The sequence below is a fragment of the Prionailurus viverrinus genome, chromosome E2 (genome assembly GCF_022837055.1).
Source record: "Prionailurus viverrinus isolate Anna chromosome E2, UM_Priviv_1.0, whole genome shotgun sequence".
Taxonomy (NCBI): domain Eukaryota; kingdom Metazoa; phylum Chordata; class Mammalia; order Carnivora; family Felidae; genus Prionailurus; species Prionailurus viverrinus.
In genome coordinates this window covers 5,645,824-5,666,764 of record NC_062575.1, presented here as the reverse complement: position 1 = coordinate 5,666,764, position 20,941 = coordinate 5,645,824, and the positions used below count along the sequence as shown (strand labels likewise).

Genomic DNA, 20,941 nt, shown 5'->3' with positions numbered 1-20,941 from the left:
GGTGGAACCAGCTGGATAAGGAGGGTGGGAGTTTCTCTCTCACACAGGCCATTCTGGTCTCACTGAGAAGACACTTGAGCAGAGACCTGAATGAACTGAGGGAGCGAGTCACATGGACGTCTGAGGGAAGGGCATCCTAGGCCCAGGGAATAGCAAATGCGGAGACCCTGCGGAGGGAGTGTGCCAGAGGCAGCAAGGAGCCCGGAAGGGCAGAGAGGTGGGCGGGCGGGTCAGACAGGCCTGGTGCGGAGCCCTGGTGGGAGGAAGTCACCCGAGGCTAGGGACAGCGTCTGGCTGTGTGCGGAGCGGTTATCACGGCAGCTGTGTGGACGATGGGCCGTGGTCAGAGCAGGAACTGTGTAAGGTGCCCTGTTCAGCGGGCAGGCTGTGCGGCAGCCCAGGGCGGAGACGTGGTGGCCACGGGGGAGCCGCGAGGCGGCCACGCTCCAGATGTGTCTGCAGGGAGCGTTGATGGGGTTTGCCGATAGCTTGGGTGTGAACGAAAGAGGAGTCCGGGTTGACTCGGTGCAGCCAGAGGGGAGGGAGGGCGATTCCGGGGAGAGGTCCGGCCTCGGAGCCTCCCTGCCCCACCGGGCTGCACCCTCCCTCCGCCAGTCGCCGCCTGCCCCTCGCGGTCCCGGCCAGAGCCCGAGGACCACGCAGGGGGACGCTCCAGCTCCTTCCCACTGAGGCAGGAGGCGGGAGGCCTGCCGGGGCGCGCACAGCCTGCCACGGTGGGCAGGCCCACCAGATCCTCTTTCCAGGGATGCGGTCACAGCGGTAGAGACACAGAAGCTCCCAATTAGGGGCCTGGACAGGATCCAGAAGCCCTGGGCCTCTGCCAGGGGCAGACTCTTCCAGATCGGGGTGTGTGTGCAGGGAGAGGTGGGAGGAAGCAGTCGGAATGGGGAAGACGCAGAACCCCGAGCCGGTTGACCTGGTTTCTGGGCCCGGCTCTGTCTCCTGGGCTCCTCCATTAAGGAGGAGGAGGAGGAGGAGGGGGAGTGGGGCGGCGAGGATTTCTGCAGAGCTTACCACAAGCCAGGCTCCCTTCTCCGTACTTGGTGCCGTTCCGGGTCCTGTGCGGTCGTCGCTATTGTTAAACCCACTTTGCCCGTGAGGAAACTGAGGCCCAGAGCCCTTAAGCCACTCGCCCCAGGTCATGCCGTTGGGAGGCAGCCCCTGAGGCGCGTTCCTCACCACACTGGCCCGTGTGGCCAGCCTCTGCCCACCTGTCCAACATCCCCCGGGCCCCGCCCCCAGGGTCCAGTACCCCCGGTCCAGGGGCTGGCCTCACACACACACCAAACCGGCCAGCCCCAGGGCCTTTGCCCATGCTGTTCTCTACCTACGGCGCTTTCCTCGTGGCTGGCTCTCTGCCCTTCTGGTCTCAGGGGAAGTGTCACTTCTTCAGACACATTTCCTAACCACTCACCTCCCCCCGCCAAACCCAGATCTCTTCTTGCTCCTGATACCCCATCTGTTCAGCCAAGCCGTCCCGGGCAGGGAATACAACAGCGAGCACAGAGAGCAAGGCCGTCCATGTGCCCTCACCCGGGGGACAGAGCCCCGCCACCAGCCTCCGCCCGCAGGGTCGTCCTGACCCCTCACCTCTCTCCCACCTCTCAAGTACGCATGAACTCCTTGAGCTGTGCCTCAGGTTAGCCAGTCCCCCCACATGACCCTGGGGACTCACTGGTCAGGTTGAGAGAATCGGCCCCTGCCGCCCTCTCAGCCCCTCCCCCCGCAACATCTGCACCCGTCTCGGGGATCTCTCCTGGAGCAGGTGCCTCGCGGGGCGGCAGAGACCAGAGTGGCTTCGAGGACAAGCCCTAACTCGAAAGAGCTAAGGGCAGATGTGGGGCCCTGCGCCTGTGTCCACGGCCCCGTGGAGCACCTGTCACCTCTGTGTCTGTGACAGGAACTCTCCAGAAAGAGCAGGACTAGGGTGAGCCCCTTAAGACCCAATCTTGAACCTTACAGGAATCGCCATACGGATTCCTCTCTTCCGGACATTTTCCCGTTGTCAGCTGCTTCTGGTAAGATGTGGGGCTCAGAACCAAATACCGTTGATCGCGGCCCAATCAGGCAGGACCGTCCCCCTCCCCAGTTTCTATGGACGATGCCTCTGTTGATGTGACCCCAGATCGCAGCACAGAAGGACCGTCCTCTTGCTCCTGCCACCGACCCCAGCTCTGGAACACTTGTTTTCTCAACTCCGGCTGCACATGGGGAGCACCGGGGCCAGTTTTTAAGCTCCCAGTGCCCGGGCCACACCCCCTTATCAATCAACTCAGTCGGCATCTCTGGAGACGGCCTCGGTGATTGCAGTGGGTGACCAGGCTGGGGGATGGAGGTGCTGGTGCCCCGGGCAGTGTACTTGACTCACTGAATCCCCGGTGTCCAGGCCTTTAGGTAGTTACTCGGGCAGCCGTCTAACCCGTGGTTCCCGAAGAGCGCTCCAGGGAACACCAGTTGTGCAAAATGGTCCACCAAGAAAGGGTGTGTGGTCAGTGAGCGTGAGAAATGCTGCTGCTCTAAAGCCACCCCTTACGTAGGTCATCGGATGAGTCACAGGGGAAGGCAAACCCCACCCTGAAATCAGGCTTCCTGTAGACGGGGCGTACAAGCCCTCGGTGTGGCTGGGCACGCGCCCCCACACCCCCAGTTCCCTGCGCTCTCTTTCTCAGGTGGGCACTGAGCTGAGCAGAGTGGGGATGAGGGGGGTGGGCACAAAAGCCTGGGACCAGGGAGAAGTCCCCACCGCAGGGTCCTTCCTGGGGCCACGGGTTCACTGCCCCCACAGAGTCACGCAGAGGTCCTGGAGGGGAGCCTCCGCCCTGGCCAGCTTGAGTTTTGGGGTCCCAGGCGGTGAGGGGGTGTCCGTGAAACTCCGCAAGCATTTCTTTGCTTCTGTTCAAGTTGGGTCTGTGTATTGACCAGGCATAGTGCGTGGGAACAGTACGATTCTCAGAAAGTGCAAACGGGCTTGGAGGGAACAGTCAGTCCACAGGTCCCCACCTGGGGGAGAGCCACTGCGTGGGCCTCCTGCGTCCTTCCCCTGCCCCCACTCTTCTCCCTCCCGCCTCCGCTCTGCCACCTCCTGAGGGCACCTTTCATGTCGTTCCATAAAGAGCGGCTGCAAAATACTCCATTAGAAGAATGTGCCAGAACCTATTTAACGAGTCTCTTAATGATCGGCACTTGGGCTGCATCCCGTTTTCAGCCCTTCTCAACAAAGCTGTAATGAATGACTTCGGACACACATCATTTCGGATGGGTACAAGTCTGCCCCTAAGACAAATACCTCACAAGGGATCGGCGGGTCCACGGCCATGTGCATGGTTGTCGTGACAGACGTGGCCACATTGCCTCCCAAGGGGGCGTTCCAGCTGCTACACCCACCCGCGGTGCCTGGGGGATACGGCCACTTTTATAGAGTGCCCTTCTGTCTGAGGAGAGCCTGCCGTGCACCCGAGGGTTTCTGGTTTCTGGGCTCGGGATCGTTTCTTCCAGTGACCTTTTATGCAGAAGGTTGATAAGTAAAAGAGAGGGAGGTAGGCTGGGATTCGAGCAGGGGTGGGCACCTGCTCTGTTGTCTCCCACCCCCAGGACGCACTTTAGGGGAGGCAGGAAGGGAGTAAGAGGCATCAGGGCGCCGTGGGGATATGGCAAAGCAGGAAGCCAGTTCTGTCCCCGGGGGTGAAGGGTCAGGGGAAAGAGTGTCCCTGGACCTGAATGAGGCCGGACCGGGGAGGGGCATGAGAGGGCTGAAGCGGGGCCGCAGAGGCTTCTCCAGACTGTCACCCGGCCAGTGGTGCCCAGACCGGCTCATAGCCACTTGCAAGAGCTGATTGGTCGATTGTTCAATTTCCCGGGAATTTCGTGAGCCAGTTGGTAAACACACCCATTGTTAAAAAGTAAATTCTATAAACTTACAATTAATGAATCTTCTTCAAAACTAAGAAAACCCATCCTCAGAACTCCTCGCTTCTTGATGACTTGGCTGTAGTTTGCTGCCAGCTGTGGCCGCGAGGTCGTCTACGCACGCGGATCTGTGCGGTCACACGCTCCCTCGGGCCTCTTCCCGACTCCGTGCGCAGGTGCAGGGTGGGCACGTCGCTAGCTTGAAATTGACTCCGATGGGAGCATTTACACCATGGAAAGTGGCCAACACTGCAGATTAGGGCTCCCCACAGTGCCCCCCGTCCCCAGGCTGGCGGCTGAGCCCCCCCCCTCCCCTGCCCCCAGACTGGTGGCTGAGCCCATGCCAAGCACTTCACCGTGCCGGCTACTCTGCCCTCTGCCCTCCTGCCCCTGACTTCCGCTGATGGAACCCAGCCGGGAGCCAGCTGGTCAGGGCACCAGGCTCCCGGGGCTCAGACTGAGACGGAGCAGGTAGGGAACAGGTGCGGGAGAAACCGATGGACCACAGTTGGCGTGCCAGGCCTCTGCTGTCAGGGTGACAGAAGACACTTAGTGACCCCCGTCCCCTTCCGTGTGGGGTGGACATCTGTGCGTGGTCTCAAGCCTCCTCAGCGCTGACCCGGGCAGCCAGCTGGGAACTGGCCCTTCCATTGGGCAGGCTCCGGCCAGTGCTCAGATTACATACCAGAGGACGTCAGACCCGAGTAGCAAAACCCTTTCATATTCCTTAGGATAACGATAGCATCTTCTTACGCTAAGAAAGTGATGTTCCTATTCTGCCTGATGCGTCGCCACGGTCCCTGGAGGGCTTGCGGGAACACAGACTGCCCGGCCCCCCGCCCGATGTTCTGATCCACCGGAGGTGGCGTTGCGATATCATAAGAAATACGTAATTTGGTCTTTACCCCAGGCTCCTGGCCAGAGCGCCTCAAACCTTTGTGGTTTTCTGACTGATAAACGTGCTCGGAGCATCCTTGATTCTAATAGTCGATCTTTAACCCCAGTTCCGACGCAGACGCTCTGGTGAGATCTTTCCTGGGTGATGGGGACGTCCTTTGTTCCAATGAAGTGACCCTGGGTGGCTCCAGGACAGCTTCAGGATGGGGCTGGTTGCCAAAAAGACCACGATTCGGCCCCACCCCTCATCCTCCTGGTAAGGGAGAGGGGCTGGAGGCTGGGTTCTTGGTCCATCCTGCCTGTGTGACCAAGCGTCCATAAAAGCCCTTCTCGTGTGCGTTGTGAACACGTCCTTGTGCCAGGAAGGCCACACCCAGCTCCACAGGGACAGAAGCTCCTGTGCTCGGGACCCTCCCAGACGTCACCCTGTGCATCTCTCAACCTGGCCGTTCACCGCCTTTGTAATAAATCAGTGATCGTAAGGAAACGGTCTTCCTGGGTTCTGTGAGCCGCTCTAGCAATTAGTGAACCTGGGGAGGGAGTCGTGGGAACCTCCGATCGGAGCCAAGTCAGACAGAGTGTGGGGGACCGGGGACCCACCCCTCGCGATTGGTGTGTGCCCTCAGGGCATCTGTGGGACTGAGCCTGTAACCTGTGGGGTCTGTGCGGGCTCCAGCTAGCACCGGAACGAATTGAACTGTGGGACACCCGTCTGGCGTGTGAGAACCGATCGGTGTGGGAAACACCCACACGACTGATGTCAGAAGTACCGGGGGGTTGAAAGTAAAGGAAAGAAAACAGTTATTCTGGGGGTGCTGGGGGGGCTCAGTCGGTTGAGTGTCTGTCTGGCTCTTGATTTCAGCTCAGGTCATGAGCTCACAGTTTGTGGGATCGAGCTCCACGTCCGGCTCTGTGCTGACAGCCAGGAGCCTGCTTAGGATTCTTTCTCTCCCTCTCTCTCTCTCTCTCTGTCTCTGTCTCTCTCTCTGTCCCTCCCCTGCCAGGATAAATAAACAAACATTTAGGAAAAACAAAAGAACACAGTTTTCCTAGACAGTGAGTCTGGTGCGGGGCCTGAGAGCATCCTGAGCTCCTGGGCACTGATCCTGAGAACGCACTGACCGGGGTGGGCTGATCCATAAGGCTGCTCCCCCACAAATAAAAGGATCTCGCTGTTTTATCACACCAAGCCAGGCGTGTGGCCTGGTGGACCAAGGAGACGCCCCTGGGTCAGGGTTTACATTGTCTGCAGAGAGGGGAGGCCCCCCCACCGAGGCCCAGGAAACCGGAAGGTCGGCACAGAGTGCTCAGGACCCCCTCCGGGGGTGAGGCCAGGGCATTGCCCTGGAGGAAGAAGCCTTGCTGACAAAGTCCACCCGGGCTGAGGACAGAAGCGACAAGTGGAAAGACAGATGTCGGCGGAGCGAGGAAAACAATGACACGGGGACAAAGACGCTGGCCTTTGAGGCCAAGGGATTCAGGCTCCTGGGATCTGCCTCTCCGAGGCGGCGTCTGGAACAAGCAAAGGAAGGCAGAGACGAGAGAAAACATTCTGTGTGATACCTTTTAGAGCAAGTTCAAGGACAGGCAGCGCTAATCTTTGGGGACAGAACTCAGACGGAGAGCGGGGCATGTTCCCCGTCTTGACCTGGACGGCGGTCACACGGGCATACACGTGTGCAAACATTCATCGAGGTGCACACTTAAGCCGTGTGTGCTTTGCCCAAAGGGGGTTACACCTGGGTGTGTCCACCCAGACTCGGCCTCACCGACTCATCTGTTGCACGGTTCCCGAGGCCTCCTGTGTGTGAGCTCGGAGAAAAAGTCACCGTCCGTGGCCCGGCCACACGGCATCCCCACCCCACGGCAAGGTCCTCAGGAGAGCCTGAGCACAAGTGGCCTCCGGGAACCAGGGGAATGTGGGCCAAAGACGCTGGTCAGGGCCTGGGGGACGTCAGTGGATCGCCAAGATGCTCCAGTGAGATGTGACAGCACCGGGAGGCTGTCCCCAGGAGGGCACTGGAGGGACGTGTGCTCCGGGCAGAAAGGACAGTTCGTCCAGGGGGACAGAAGTGACGTGTGTTCAGGGAACCGTGAGCCTTCGGTCTGGCAGCAACGTGAGGATCAAGGTGGGAGAAGGCCAGAATCTCGGCTGGGAAGATGGGAGGGCCCCCGCGGTGCCAGGCTTTTCCCCTAAGGGCAGAGGCTGGTCTCCAAGGGGTGTTGGGGCCGGTGGGGGCCAGCCGGGGCGCAGCTGCAGAGAGAAAGCCGTGTGCACACTCGCCCTCCCTGTGACCCAGTGGTTCCGCTTTGCTCCAGATAAACGAAAGCAGATGTCCGCACAAAGGCTCGCGTGGGAACGGTCACAGCAAAAAGCTGGAAATAGCCAAATGCCCAGGAAATGGATAAACCAGCTGTGGTGTATGCACACAGTGGAACTCTGCCCGGCAATAAAAAAGCGGGAGCCACTGACCCACACATCCATGCGAGTGAATCCCAGGGCCACGAAGTTGAGCGAAAGATCCAGACACGAGAGACAACATTCCGTGAGATTCCATTGGTGTCCAGATCCAGAGTAGGCAACACAAATGCATGGGGACAAAAGTCAGGAAAGGGGTTGATGGAGAGGACCACACCCACATGCCCTGTGACCTTTCTCCCCATGGCAAGCCCCACCCACCGACACTTTGACCTTTCTTATCTGCCCCTCACACCCCACAACACACGCACACACACACAGCATCCTGGAATCCGGCTGGTCCCAGATGGAGCTTCTTCCTGGGAACAGGAAGTGGCCAAAGCCTTGATTCTTTCCTGGGACGGCTGCCACAGCACCTGACCCATGCTTGCCCTCATCACCACCTTTTCACACTGCAGGCCTGATCCCGTCACCCTCCTCCGGGGTCTCCCCTTTGCTCTTGGGGAAAAGACCAAAATCCCTCCATGGCCACCAAGCCTGCACGATCCGACTCCTGTGAGCCTCCCCCACCCCACGCCCCACCCCCGCACTCAGACACACCACCCTTTCAGTTTCTTAAAACTCTCCTTCCAACCTCAGGGCCTTTGCACCTGCTCTTGGCCTCACCTGCAAGACTTTTGTCCCTAGTCAGTTCTTATACCCCCGCCCGCTTCCCAGCCCAGTTGTCTGTCTTGGGCAACTTTTCCTCACGCTGCCCAACAGGTCAGTCTGTGAGAGCACACCTATGGACTTAACCTCCCCACCGGGTCATCATCTCCTTGAGGGAAGGTCTGTGTCTTTCTCCCCCATCATATGCCTGCTTCTCAGCACAGCGCCCTGCAAGAAATTCCTGCTGAGTCCCTGAAGGGCAGGGGGGCTCTGAGCTCCCTCCCTAGAGGTCACAGACCTTTTCAGGGGTCTTGGCTGAATTCCAAGGCACGTTCCTGCTGTGTGACCCCGGAGAAACCGCTTCCCCTCACTGACCCAAGCTGCTCCACCTGGGAGATGGGGTGCCGGGCTCCTGGGACAGCTGCCTCTGAGCACAGACATCCTCGTGCCCGGGACTCTGTCCCGGAGCACTCGGGCGAAGGAAACGTCTAGGCCCTCGGTGAGCCACAGAGGTCTCAGAGCCAGGAGGCCACAGGAGCAGAGGAAAGTCTAGACTCGGGAGTGCAGTCCTTGACTGCCAGAGAGAGGTGCACAAGCCCATCCTTGCATGGACTCGTGAGGGGAGTCAAGCCAGGCCCAGCCTGATGACATTTAGTCTCCATGCCGTGGATTCCACCGTTGAGGCCAGCATCGCCTCGAGTGCAGGAACTGTCCCAAGGTGAGGCCGGGGCGGGGGGGGGGGGGGGGGGTGGTGGGTGGGGAGGAGTGGCGGGTCTCTGCTCGTGTCAGCAGATCTCTTCAAGCCCAGACAGCCGGGCTGCGTCTCCATGGCACCAAACATGCAGGGCCTCCAGTGCCCCGCCCAGACCCGACTGCACCCACCGCCGGCACCGCCCCTGTGCAGCAGAGGGCAGGCAGCAGAGGGGGTCGGGTGGTAGACTGCCCGGCGCGCTGGGGAGAAGTCGGTGCAAGGGGCCTGGGGCCTGTCAGGTCCTGCCGGATGCGGCCCCGTGAGCAAGGCGGGGCCCCTGTCTAGTCAGAGAGGCACCTCTGTCCCGGCCGCTCGTCCCGGGGCCCGCGTGCCGCAGGTGTGCAGGCAAGGGACCATCCTGCTGTCCTCCTGCTGCTGGAGACGGTGGCAGTGATCGCGACCAGCAGCCAGGAGCCAGCCAGGGTTCCGTTTGGTTCCAGCTCAGGGTGGTATCGAAGGAGACTAAGTAGGTCTCCTTTCCTCCAAATGGAAACTGCTCGCGCAGGCCCTATGGAAGGAGCTGGGCCACCGGGAAGGGAGGCCGCCGCGAGGGGGCCGCCCCTCCCCGTCCCATCCCTCGGTTTGAATGTGGCCGCCGAGAGCTCCTGCCTCGGAGGGTGGCGGGAAATGCCGAGCACCTGCCTGGCGTCCGGTTGGGAGGGGCGACGTCCTAGCTTTCATCCCGTTTGGCCCCACCTTCGGCCCTCCCCCCGGGGCGCCACTCCTGCTCCGGGCCCCCCAGCCCCGGCCCTGGGCCCCACGCCAAGAGGGCTCTTCAGCTGCTTTGCAAGATCTTCACGGGGTCTGCCCGAGGCCCCGGGGGCTCCAGAGTCGCAGCCAGAGGGGGGCAGTCCCCAGCCCCATGAAGATGCGTCCTCTAAGCACTGCTGGGCTCCGCCGCAGAGAGGGCGCCACCCTCACGGGGTCGTGGGGGCGCAAGCACCCGAGCAGGCTGTGCTAAGGGGACGGCGACGGCTCTGTCCTGGCCTCCGCCCTCCCTCCGTGACCTCCCCCGATCCCCAGACTTCTGACGTCGTCTCTTTGCCAGCAGCGGCCGTGCTTCACACCCAAGCCGAGACCCCTCGGGCCCCGCGCCTCGGCCTTCTGTGCCCAGCTGGAGAGCTCCACAGGCACCTCAGGCCGCAAGACCGTACGTGGCCACCCCCACCCCCGTCTCTCCCCTTCTTCGGCTTCTCTCCGAAGCGAATGCCCCGCCTGCCACCCTCCCACACGTGGCCCCCATCAGGAAAACGTCCTTGACGCCTCCCTGTCCCTGCTCACCCCCGGGGAGTCGGGGCGGGGGGACCAGGTAGCCTGAGTCCGCCTTGGTGGGAATATCTACACCACAGGGACCGGCAGGTGCACACACCAGGGCCCTGCTCTCGGAGGGGTGAGTGGTTCACGCTGAGCCAGGCAAGAGGCTCACCTCCAGTGTCGGTCTGTCACTAAGTCCCGCTGACGCTGGCTCCAAAATGGGTGGAGATCCCATCCGTTCTGCACCCACACGGCCGGTACCTTGGTCCAAGGCAGCTTCGGCTCTCACTGGACAGCCCCCACTCTGCCCAGGACCTCCGGGGGCTCCCCGCTGCAGCCGAGCTTGTCTCCCAGCCCCTCAGGGCCCCCCTCACCCTCCCGTCCTCAAACAAGGCAACCACCTCCCACCCTGGGGCCTCTCCTGGGAGCACATGTGTCCTGCGCCCCCAGACCGCCCCACCCCGGTTCTCTGAGTGGCCAAGCACGCCTCAGCTGACACGCGATCTCTCCAGAGCGGCTGCAGTGACACCCATCGCCCCCACCCTCGAGTGCCCTCCAAAGCCCCTTCTCGTTTCTCCCCTCCGACCCTGGGCCCTTGGGCACGGAAGCGTTTGTCACAAACGCACTGGAAGGGGAGGTGGTGGACCACCTCCAGGGGCTCCCACTGCCCTCAGGCCTCAGATGCAGGCAGGACACCAGTGCTGTTCTGCCGAGAAACGTGCAAAATGCTCTTGGAGCTGTTCTCCTGTCCTGTCCTGTCGCTGGGAAAGGTCCGATCACATGACACTAAGTTAAATCCCGGAGGCCCTGACCCCACCTGCCCGAGAAGGCAAGGCCCCATAAAACCTGATAACGGTGGCAAACAAGGCTTTTTTTAGTAGCACGTGGGCCAAATGAAACAAAGCCAGTGATGCCCACCCCCAGCCCCCGCTCCCCGGGGCCAAGGGGCAAAAGCCACAGACACCAGAGACAAAACAGCTCAGGAGCGCCAGCTCCGCTTCTGGCCTCTGGGTCCAGGACAATAAACCTGGGCCGCTCGGGAAGGGCCCGGAAGCCTGTTGGAAGGGCTGGTCAGACAGTCCTGGCAGCCCGGAGTCTGGGGGGCTTCCTTCTGCTGCAAGCCTACCTCTCAGCATGCCAAGGGGCCTGGGACTTGCAGGTCGATGGCAGGACCCTCAAGGGCAGGGACCAGGAGGTGGGGCCCCAGTTTTCCGACAGACGAGGCGCCAGCTAAACCTCCAGCCCTAGACTGCAGGTTACTTACGATTTACGAGCCTGTAGGGAGAGAGGCACTGCACCCCCAAGGGCCTAGCGTGGGCTCATCCAGAGCAGTCAAGGGCTCATCCAGAGCAGTCAAGTCAAAGGACTGTGCAGGCGTAGGCGGAGCCTTTGATGGAATTTCTCGTCCTCTCCTTCAGCAGTGGATCAAAACCTGGAGGGAATCACCCAGAAGCCTCGTGAAAGTGCAGGTTGTGGGGCCAGGGCGGGGGCCTGAGCCTCTATGTTTCTAATAAGTTCCCAGGTGCTGCTGCTGCTGCTGCTGCTGGTCCGGGGACCACATTTCCAGAACCTCAAGGACATTTGGGGGGAGTGGGGCTCTGGGCTGGGTGGCTGGAAAACGAGCAGGTCCATGTAAATGACCGCCCAGAATGAGAATGTCCGCATGGTGATACACAGAGGGGAGGGGTGTCCGCCTCTTCCTGAGGACCCACAGCCTCCCTGAGGACCCATGAGCTACCTGGGGGACAGGTATTATCACCTCTGTACTACAGATGAGGAAACTGAGGCTCGGAGAAGTGAAGTAACGAACCCAAAGACACATCGGAGCTGATGCACAAGGCTCTGGGCTGACGGCTCAGAGCCTGGAGCCTGTTTCCGATTCTGTGTCTCCCTCTCTCTCTGCCCCTCCCCCGTTCATGCTCTGTCTCTCTCTGTCCCAAAAATAAATAAACGTTGAAAAAACAAATTAAAAAAAAAAAAAAAAAGACACATCGGAGCTGATGCACAACCCATGGTCTCTGACTCCACAGACACTGTGTGCTCCCCTCTGCCGATGGGGGAACCGTGTCTCCTGGAGGAAGGAAGGACCTCTACTGGTGTGCCACAGGGCTCTGTCTTCAACCTCGGCCAATTCCCAGTGGTCACCTAAGACTGAAATATACGTCAGGCACACCCGTCCATGCGCCTATGACATAAAGAGGGCTTTATTCACGTTCGGCAGTGTTTCCAGAGGCTATCTGGAAAGTCTGGAAGCAACGAGACTCATTAATTCATTCAGTCACTGTTTACTGAGCTAGCACTGTGTCCCAGGCCCCGTGCTGGACACCTGCAATTCATCTGTGAACAAAACACAGAAGGCCCTCGGCTCAAAAATTGTCTCCACTTAGGATGACTATTGTTGTCTGTTACGCAAAGGTAATGGGAATTCGAATTCAAAAATCCAGCTGAGACTCCTTGGCCTCCCCCAGCTTCCTCTTTTCTCCCCAACGTGTTCCGGTTCCTGCCCCCAGGCCCCCCCGTGTCTTTGGCTCCCGACCTGCGCTTTTCAAAGGCTGGGCCTTCGCCACCACGCGCAGACCCACGGTCAGCAGCGGGCGCAGGAGTCGCTCACGGCCTTTGCTGTTAATATCGGCGCCTTTGCGGGGGGACGTGGGGGGAGGGGGTCTCCTGGCTTATCGTAGCTGTTTCCCGCAGGGGGGGTCCCCGGAATTCCGGGCTCACGGTGTGGCGGTGCAGATGTCTGGGCGGTGGCCTAGAACCGAGTCGGGGAACGTGAGTCGCGTGCGGTAAATGAGTAAGGGGACATAGCGGTGCGTCCAGTGGTGGAGTCGGTGGTTCTTTGGGACTCCGGCAAGACCCCCACCGGGGTCACCAGCAGTCCTGGTGGTCGGGCTCCTCTGAAGCCGATTCCTCTTTTAGGCCTCATGAGTCTCCCCGCAGCTGCGTGCGGAATGTGGTTGACAAAGGACCGGCCGCCAAGCTGGGAGGGGCTCCTCCCCCAGGGCCAGGGGCTTTCTGCTCATCCCCTGCAGCTGCCAAGGCAGAGGCTCCCGGCCCCGCTGCACACGGGGACTCCCCGGAGCCAGCTGCACCCCAGCCCAGCGAGGTCAGAATCTCTGGGACCGAGGCCTGGGCGTTAGTATAGCTTTAGGTTCTCGCCGGGCGAGTCCCATGCGCAGCGGGGCTCTACAGTTCTGCTCTGCCATCGGCCTCTCACGTGCAAGACGTGGAAGCTCAGAGGGGTTAAGTCACCTGCCCAAAGTCACCCAGCTGAAAGTGATGGGGTCAGAGTCCCCATTTGTCTCACTCCTGGGCAGAACCCCCTGTCCACCCTGACTGTAGGGCAGGTACATTCACTCTCCTGCCATAACTTTCCCCCTGGCTTTTCAGGAGGAGGGGGAATCGGGAGGCAGAGAGTGTGGCCACAGGCTGGGGCTGAGCCCCCCCATCAGACTCTCCTCTGGGGGCCAGCCCCACACTCCGCCTGTGGTTCCTGACCCCCCCCACCAGCTCTCTCCGTGGGTGGGAAGAGGGCCCAGCCCCCCCTCCCCCCCCCCCCCACCGCAGCTTTGACCTCATCTCCCCAGGCATCTGTGGTGATTCCCTGGGTCGTGAACCCCCGCGGGCAGCTCCCACCGCTGTCCTGGGGCAGCCTGCGTGGCCCTGCCACCAGACAGCCAGATTTCATTCCGGGTCCCCTCTGCCACCCCGTTGGAAACAGTGGCCTTGGGCAAGTCCCCCTGGGTTTCTTCATCTGCAAACTAAACTTGTTGTTGAAAATATTTGCCCACCCCCTGGTTGTGGGGAGTCAGTGAGATAAGGTGGTGGCAAAGCTCTGTGAGTGGGGAAGGCAAATATTAGCTCTACTGTTATGTGCCGGAAGAGCCTGGTCCCGTTGTGCCAGGGCAGCTGGAAGAACCCGGTCGCAGTCCCACTCTAACCGCGCGCCGTGACTTGGGGTCGCATCTTAACGTTCCCTGGGCCTCAGCTTCCTCACCTGTAGCATGGAAAATAAGAGCCCCGTGCAGACTTTTCTCACTGGACTCGTGTACTGATTACATGCATCCGTCCCCGAAACGCCTTACAGTGTGGGCACCTCAGAAAGAGGGTGACTGTGGTGGTAGGTAGGCCCTTCGGGAGAGCTCCCGGGCCATGCCTCTGTGCTCCAGGCAGGAAGGAGACTTTGTCCCTTCCTTAGTTCATGGTCTTCCTTTTCCCCGGAAGGGTCCAGACGCTGCAGTCCCAGCCCCTGGCTCAAGCCCCAGTTCTGTCGCTCATGCTGTGTGCCCTCAGGCTCAAGACTGGCCTCTCTGAGCCTCAGCTGCATGTAAAGCACTTTCTGTCCACGCCTGGAGGTGCCTGGCCCGTGGCAGTGCTCTGGGAGCCGCCACAGGGAAAAGGGAGGCGGAAGGGCCAGAAGCAGCCCCTGGGAATAGTCCTAGGACTTTGTGGGGAGAGAGAAATCGCGGTTTTGACAGGGGATCCTTCCAATGTCAGGACCCCCAGGGGAGCGCCCCGAAGCTAGCCTGTCCTCACTTCCACTGGTTCCCCAGCACCCAAGCACCTGCAGGGAGCTTGGGGGAGGCCCGGGGGCGGGGGGCTGCTGTGTCTGAGCTCCTTCCTACTGCTGGGCCCCTCCCTCTGCTGTCACCACCTTGCAAGGCCAGTGCCCAGATGGGAGAACTGAGGCTCAGAAGAGAAACGCCTCTCCCAAGTCACCCTGTCCGGCTGCCCTGCGGACACCCGATGGGTGTGATTTCTCAAGGACTGAGAGTGTTCCTGGAACACGGTGGGACTTTTCGCTGCTAAATCCAGGAATGTCCCGGTTTGCATGACCAGCCAGCAGCAGGTGCCAATGTCCAGTAAAAGCCTAAAAAGGGCCACAGGCATGCATTTTCCAGATGCCACACTAATCACGTAAAAAGAAACAGGTGAACACTATTTTAATGCTTTGTCTTATTTAACCCAAGATGTCTAAAATATTCTCATTCTACCATGGAATCCATATAAAAATGATTGAGACATTTTCCCTTCCTTTTTTTTTTTTTATTGTACTATTCAAAACCTAGTGTACTTTATGCTTACGGCTAGATTTGCCAAATAAAATAGAGGCTGAAATTAACTGAATTTCGGATAGACAATGAAAAAAAAAATTGTTTCGTCTAAGTGCATCCTAAATACTGCATGGAATGTATTTACACTAAAAGCCTGTATCTTATCTGCAGTCCGGTTGCCTGAGGGCCTGTATTTGTCCAGGCGCTCATATTCCAGATGCTGAAGGGGACGGGGCAGGTGTGGAGGGGTCGGGGCACCCAGTGGAGTCCCAAGAGAGCCAGTCACCCAAAGTGAACCTCCACAGACCTGCCTTCCCTCTCCATGGTCCCCAACCACCGTCCCTTTGTCGCCCGTGACATTTATCTGTCTATGTCTTGGCCAAGCTTTTTGGAAGCAAGTCAACACATTCTATTTCCCACAATCTCCTGGCAGATAAACAGGCGACGGGGAAGAAAGTCCACATCTCGCCCACAATTCTCTGTATCAGCAGATTTTCAAAATCCGGAAAAGGGATCAGGGCTATCGGGGGCCACGAGGCAGGTCAGGAGGAAGGACAGGCCAGACCCAGAGATGGGGGACCCGGGCACCCACCTCCTTCCCGGGCTTTCCTTTTTGGACCCCGAAACTCATCCTCACCCCACGTGGGCTGAGACGCTCCAAGTGGGAACCTCTGACCCGGGGTGTCTCTCTCTGCCTCAGTTTACACATCCAAACACACTGGAAGTTCCAGACCAGAGCCCTGGGATGGGGAGGTGGAGACGACGAGGCGGCCGGGCAAAGATACAGCTTGCAGCAGAGGTATGTCTGTGGAAGCCGCACTCCCCAGGCTGTCCCTGGGCTCCTGGTGCGTGGACGGTGCCCGTTCAGAGTGTCGGGGAGCGTTGGAAACAAGGCCACGGCTGGAACGGCCACAGATGTTGGAAACAGCCACGGCCCAGAGAGGGAGGCCACAGCCAAGGTCACACAGCACACCTACAAGGGGCTAGAAGCCACCCAGGGAGCCGCAGCCCAGAGCAATGGGTTTCCCGCTGACCCCCCCCCCCACCTGCTATGTACCCTGTCATATAGGACCCCGCGGAGCACTGCTGCTCAGGGGCCCGGGACTGTGGGTGCCATTTTCCCGTGGGCAAAGCGAGGCTCCAGGGGGGCAGTGCCTTAGCAGAAATCACCCAGCCCGGGGGGCTGCGCCCAAGCCCAGCACCCAGCAGGCCATACTCGGTGCAGCCCAGTCTGGCCCATCATGTGATCTGTGGGGCCCGGTGCAAATTGGGAGAATGAGGGACCCCTCATTCAAAAATTCACAAGGACTTTATTTTTTATGATTACTTTTTCATGTTTTATTTATTTTTGAGAGAGAGAGAGAGACCGAGTACGAGCCAGGGAGGGGCAGAGAGAGAGGGAGACAGAATCCGTGAAGCAGGCTCCAGGCTCTGAGCAGTCAGTGGGGCTCAAACCCGTGAACCACGAGATCATCACCCGAGCTGAAGTCGGATGCTCAACCGACTGAGCCACCCAGGCGCCCCTAATAAGGATTTTAAAGTGGTGACAGAGGAGCTTTAAAGCAAGCCCAGGGCCCTTCTGAGAGTGGGGTCCCGGGCACAGGGCACATACCCAGGAGCCCCCAAGGAGGAGAGCGCAGGCCGGAGGCAGGGGCTCCCCTCAGGCGTAGCCTTGTGGGGCCACCTTCCCAGCTCATGACCCCTAATCTCCTCCCTGAGCCCAGGGTCTCCCTTCTCAGCCTGCCCTTCGCGCTGCCCCCCAAACCCTCCACCCACCCCCAGCCTCCAGCCCTCCCTGTGCCAGCTTGCCTCTCTCCCTCTCCCCCATCCTCTCCTCCCCCCACTCCGTGGCTTCTGTCGTTCCATCTGTCCCTGCCGGTCTCAGCGGGACTCTGTATCCTCAGAGGTTATCTTTCATTGGTGGGATACCACACTCTGTCCCCAGTAGAGCCTCACAATCTGACCTGGTCCCCTTCCTCCTCGTCCCCCCACCTCACCTCCCTGTGCATACCCTGTGCTGTGCGAACCCCAGCCCCAGCCCCTGTGGCCACCAGGACCAGGAGAGAGACATCACCTGGGGCACAAACTATAAGGGGCACCAACGCATTCCATGATCAAGACCCACGGGTCTTGTGTTCCTGCAGTATTTTTAAAAATCAAGAGTAACGCCAAAAATCCAAGATGAAGAAACATAGCAAGGTTTTAAATGAAGACAGCATCAGTATTCTGATTTTTCTTTTTGCTCAGGCTCCAATATGGCTCGGCACGGTTACAGATCCTGTTTGGTTTTGAAATTGTAATCTTTTGTGTATCCTTCACTTTGGGCATTGTTTTTTGATTTTTTAGGTTTATTTATTTTTTTAAAGTAACCTTCACACACAATGTGGGTCTCGAACTCACGACCCCAAGATCAAGAGTTGCACGCTCCTCCGACTGGACCAGCCAGGCGCCCCTAGGTTTGATTTTCCAAAAAACCTTGCACTAAAATACTATTTTCTTCATCACTGGGTGTTCTCAGTGCACCCTTAAATTTTGCACGCAAGGCAAGTTCCCCCTTGCTTGCCACAGCCCCCCCCCCCCGGCCAGGAAAGGATGAGGGGGCGGCATTCACGTCAATAATGAAAATCACAGCTAATGTGCACTGAGGTCTGTGGGCCAAATACTGTCCCAACCCTCCCTCCCTCCCTCCTTCCTTCTTGAGCGCCTACTGTGTGCAGAGCAGCATTCTAGATTCGGGATAAAGCAGACACGGAAACACTCCCCTGCCCACGCAGGACCCACCTCCTGGTCTGGGGAGACAGACAATGAAATAATAGTAAGGGTCAGCAAAACATGAGGCGTGCGGAGAAAGAATAAGGAAGAAAGGGGGACTTGAACTAGGGAGCCAAGGGTGGCATCGCTTACATACCACGCCCAGCCCAGGGGGGAAAGCCTGTTAGCCAGCCCCGTTTCTGGGATGAGGAAGCTGAGGCAGCTCGCCCAGGAAGTGGCAGAGCCCGGGGTCTCACCCTGGGCAGGCTGATGTCAGGAGGTTGGTCACTGAGTCGGGTGAGGCTGAGGCGGAGTGGAGAACAGCCGGGGCGGGGGGAGGGGGGGCCACCAAGTGCAAGCAGGGTGTGTGGCTTTCTCCACTCCCAACACAAGGGCCACCTCCAATTTTGGGAAGGCTGTCTTCCCTCCCTAAGAGAAAAGGCCAGGCTGGCTCGGTTGGGGGTCCCTTGGGGCCTCCGTTTACTGACTGAGCCCCAGGGGTGGGGGCCAGCCTGGCCACCCCCACCCCCACCCCCACCCCGGCCGGTGGGGGCCCTTTAAGGCTGGTCCTGGGTCTAGTGCAAGTTCATTCATCCAGGGGCCCCTGCTGACTCACGCTTATGAAAGTGATTTTCCTGGCCCCGCCCCGCCCGCCTGCCTCCTCCCAGCCGGTGAAATACCCTCGCCTCCCTGACTCGAACAGCCTGCTCGGTCCGGTCCCCACGGGGCAAAGGCAGCCCGTTCCCCGGTGGCTCTGTGGCCCCAGCCTTCCAGGCGCCCGCCAGGTCAGGCTCCCCGGGTTCCCTGCAACGCCTGCGGGTCAGGTGAGTGGCCTGGGGGCGGGAGAGAGGGGCGCGGCTGGGCAGGGGGGCCGGCAGGCCCCACTAAGAAGCTCTTCGGGCCGCCGCCGGGTTCCTCCTCCGCCCCTGCGGGCCATGACCATCTCCAGGTGCCTGGCACCCTCCGTCCCTGCCGCCCGCTGTCGCCGGTCCACGTGATGCTGCTCTTGGCAGGAAAGAGGCGTGGTCAGCCCGGCGCGCTGCCCAGCGAGGCCCCTGGGTCCTGCAGCCAGGCTGCTGGGCTGGGTGCTTCTCCCGGCCTTCCGGGCCGCCCCGGGGGGTCCCCAGCACTTGGCGTCTGACAGAGGTTGGGGTGCTGAGAACCAGGGGTCTGGGGAGCCTCTGAACTCTTGGGGCTCAGGAGGGGGAGGCTCCAAAGGGAGGGGGTGCAGGGGGGTGTGCCCAGGCTGCCGGCAGGTGGCCCTTGTGTGTCCAGGGACCCCCCTCACCTTCACCCTGCCCCACGGCCTCGTGTCACTTCCTTGGTGGCAACTGTCATCGTGCAGTCTTCGCACTCGTCTCGGACATCTCCCCAGGCAAGACGGCGCCTCTGTGCCCCGGGGTGGGGGCTGTCATCAAAGTCAAATGAGCAAAGGGCCGCCGGAGGTGCCCAATAAGTGTAGCCGAACTGGTGCCTCAGTGTCTCCGAACAGTTTTAAGCCTTCCTCCCCCAGAAAGTGCCTGTGCTACAAACTTCAAAGAAACATCATTTACAGATGCCATTATTTCCATTCCTCTGATGCCGATTTGCTTCTGGGAGTTAGAGTCAGTCTTTCATGGGAGCTTTTTTGCTGTCCAGGCAGCGCGGGCCGGAGGGGGGGGGGGGCACGCAAAGAACAAGTTAACATTAAAAAGGTGGCCGTGCCAACGCCACAGCACTAAAAAGCGTAACTGGGATGGGTGTGGTTTCAGGTCGCCTGCTGTCAGTAGGCAGTGTGTGCCTTCTTCCAAGGTCATGAGAGCTTTTGGCTGCTCAGGACCTTGGGACGCTGCACAGGAGTGTCCCCTGGGTCGTGACCTCACATGGGTGGCATCCAGAGGCTGCTGGGAGCCCTGGACTCGGATCCCAAGAGCCCTGGTGGTAACTGGGCCCCTCCGCCTTCCGGGAAGCACAAGAAGAGGGCAAATGAGGGCTGGGGGAGTGCCCCTCTTCACTGGGGGTGGGGACGCTCAAGGGGCAAGAAAGGGGACGGGCATGCCCAGGGCGGGCTCAGGTCCCTGGGAGCAGGTTGCGTGCTCGTTTCGGGGGGCTGTGGAGAGTCTAGGTGAACCCAAACCACGGGTGCCAAACCCTCGTTCCATCACCCACTGGCTCTGCGACCTCGGGGGCATGGCCTCACCTCCCTGAGCCTCAGTTTTCACATCAGTGAAGTGGGTTTGCATGAGAATGAAAGTTGCTAAGGCACAGCTTTCAGCAAGGACATCACCTGGGTCCCTGTTGTTCCTGGGGACAGTCATGAGGAGGGGTGGGGCCCTGGGGCTGTTTGGCGGTTCCGGGAGAAAGCGTTCTGGGAACTATAATCCTGTTCTCCAGGACCACCAGGCTCACCCAGTGCCCAGCGGTTAGTGAGAAACTGCTCCCTGCCAGCTGGGAACGTGGACCCGTGGCCTCCCTCCCCACCAGCAGAGGGGACAGGGCAGAAGGATGAGCCCGGCTGGGAATGGCCCCCATCACACTCCACTCTGGAGAAGGGCTTGCTGGCCTCAGCTTGCCTATCTGTAATATGGGAGCGAGCCTAAGAGTACGTATGACAGTGCATGCTGCTAATTAAATAAGAATCAAATTAATGTGGATAAAGTGTTTAGAACATGCTTGGTACCTAGCCAGCTCCATAGAAGTCCAGAAGTGTTAGCCTTTTGTGTCGTTCTTGTTAGTGGTGGGGGGGCCACCCCCAAGTCCTCTCCCCTGGGCCCACCAGCGGCATGGAAGGCTGTTTTCAGGGGGCCCGAGAGCACCGAGGAGGGAGTCCCTGACGTGCCCCCTGACGTGCCCCTTCCCGCCGTGTGACTCCGGAGACATCCTTTAACCTCGAGCCTCCCTTTTCCTGCCAGGTGGAGGTGACACGGCTCACCTCTCAGGGCCTGCCTGGGGGTGGGGGCTGCTGTTTCTGTCACTGTGCACGCATCAGACGTCGTATCCTGGCTCCGTCACATTTCGTCGGCTATTCACGGTTTTTCGGACGAGTGGGAATTAGTCACCCACTTTTCCAAATCAGAGAATGCACGTAGAAATCCAGATTTCCACCTTCTCCGGGAGAATTCTGATGGCGGTGACCCTGGGCCCCCCCTCCCTGGGGCCATATGACCACCCACTCACTTTGTACGTGTATGTGTGACCCTGTGACAAGCCCGGGTCTCCCTGGGGCTGGCCGGGGTCACACATGGTGCACCCGGGCAAAGC

The 20,941-nt window shown here is 59.9% G+C and overlaps 1 protein-coding gene across 4 annotated transcripts in view; it reads left to right on the top strand.

The window, feature by feature from the left end:
• Positions 1-20,941, top strand: part of OSGIN1 (oxidative stress induced growth inhibitor 1) — a 46,184-nt gene that overhangs the window by 17,529 nt on the left and 7,714 nt on the right. Inside the window, exon 2 of one of the 4 annotated variants that reach the window (XM_047835472.1) lies at positions 15,651-15,749. The exons of 2 other annotated variants lie outside the window; for them this stretch is intronic. The gene's annotated coding sequence lies outside the window, so the exon portion shown is untranslated. Of the gene's footprint in view, positions 1-15,650; positions 15,750-18,370; positions 18,526-20,941 lie in introns of those variants that run through there. One more of the 4 variants, XM_047835469.1, reaches the window with a different exon arrangement.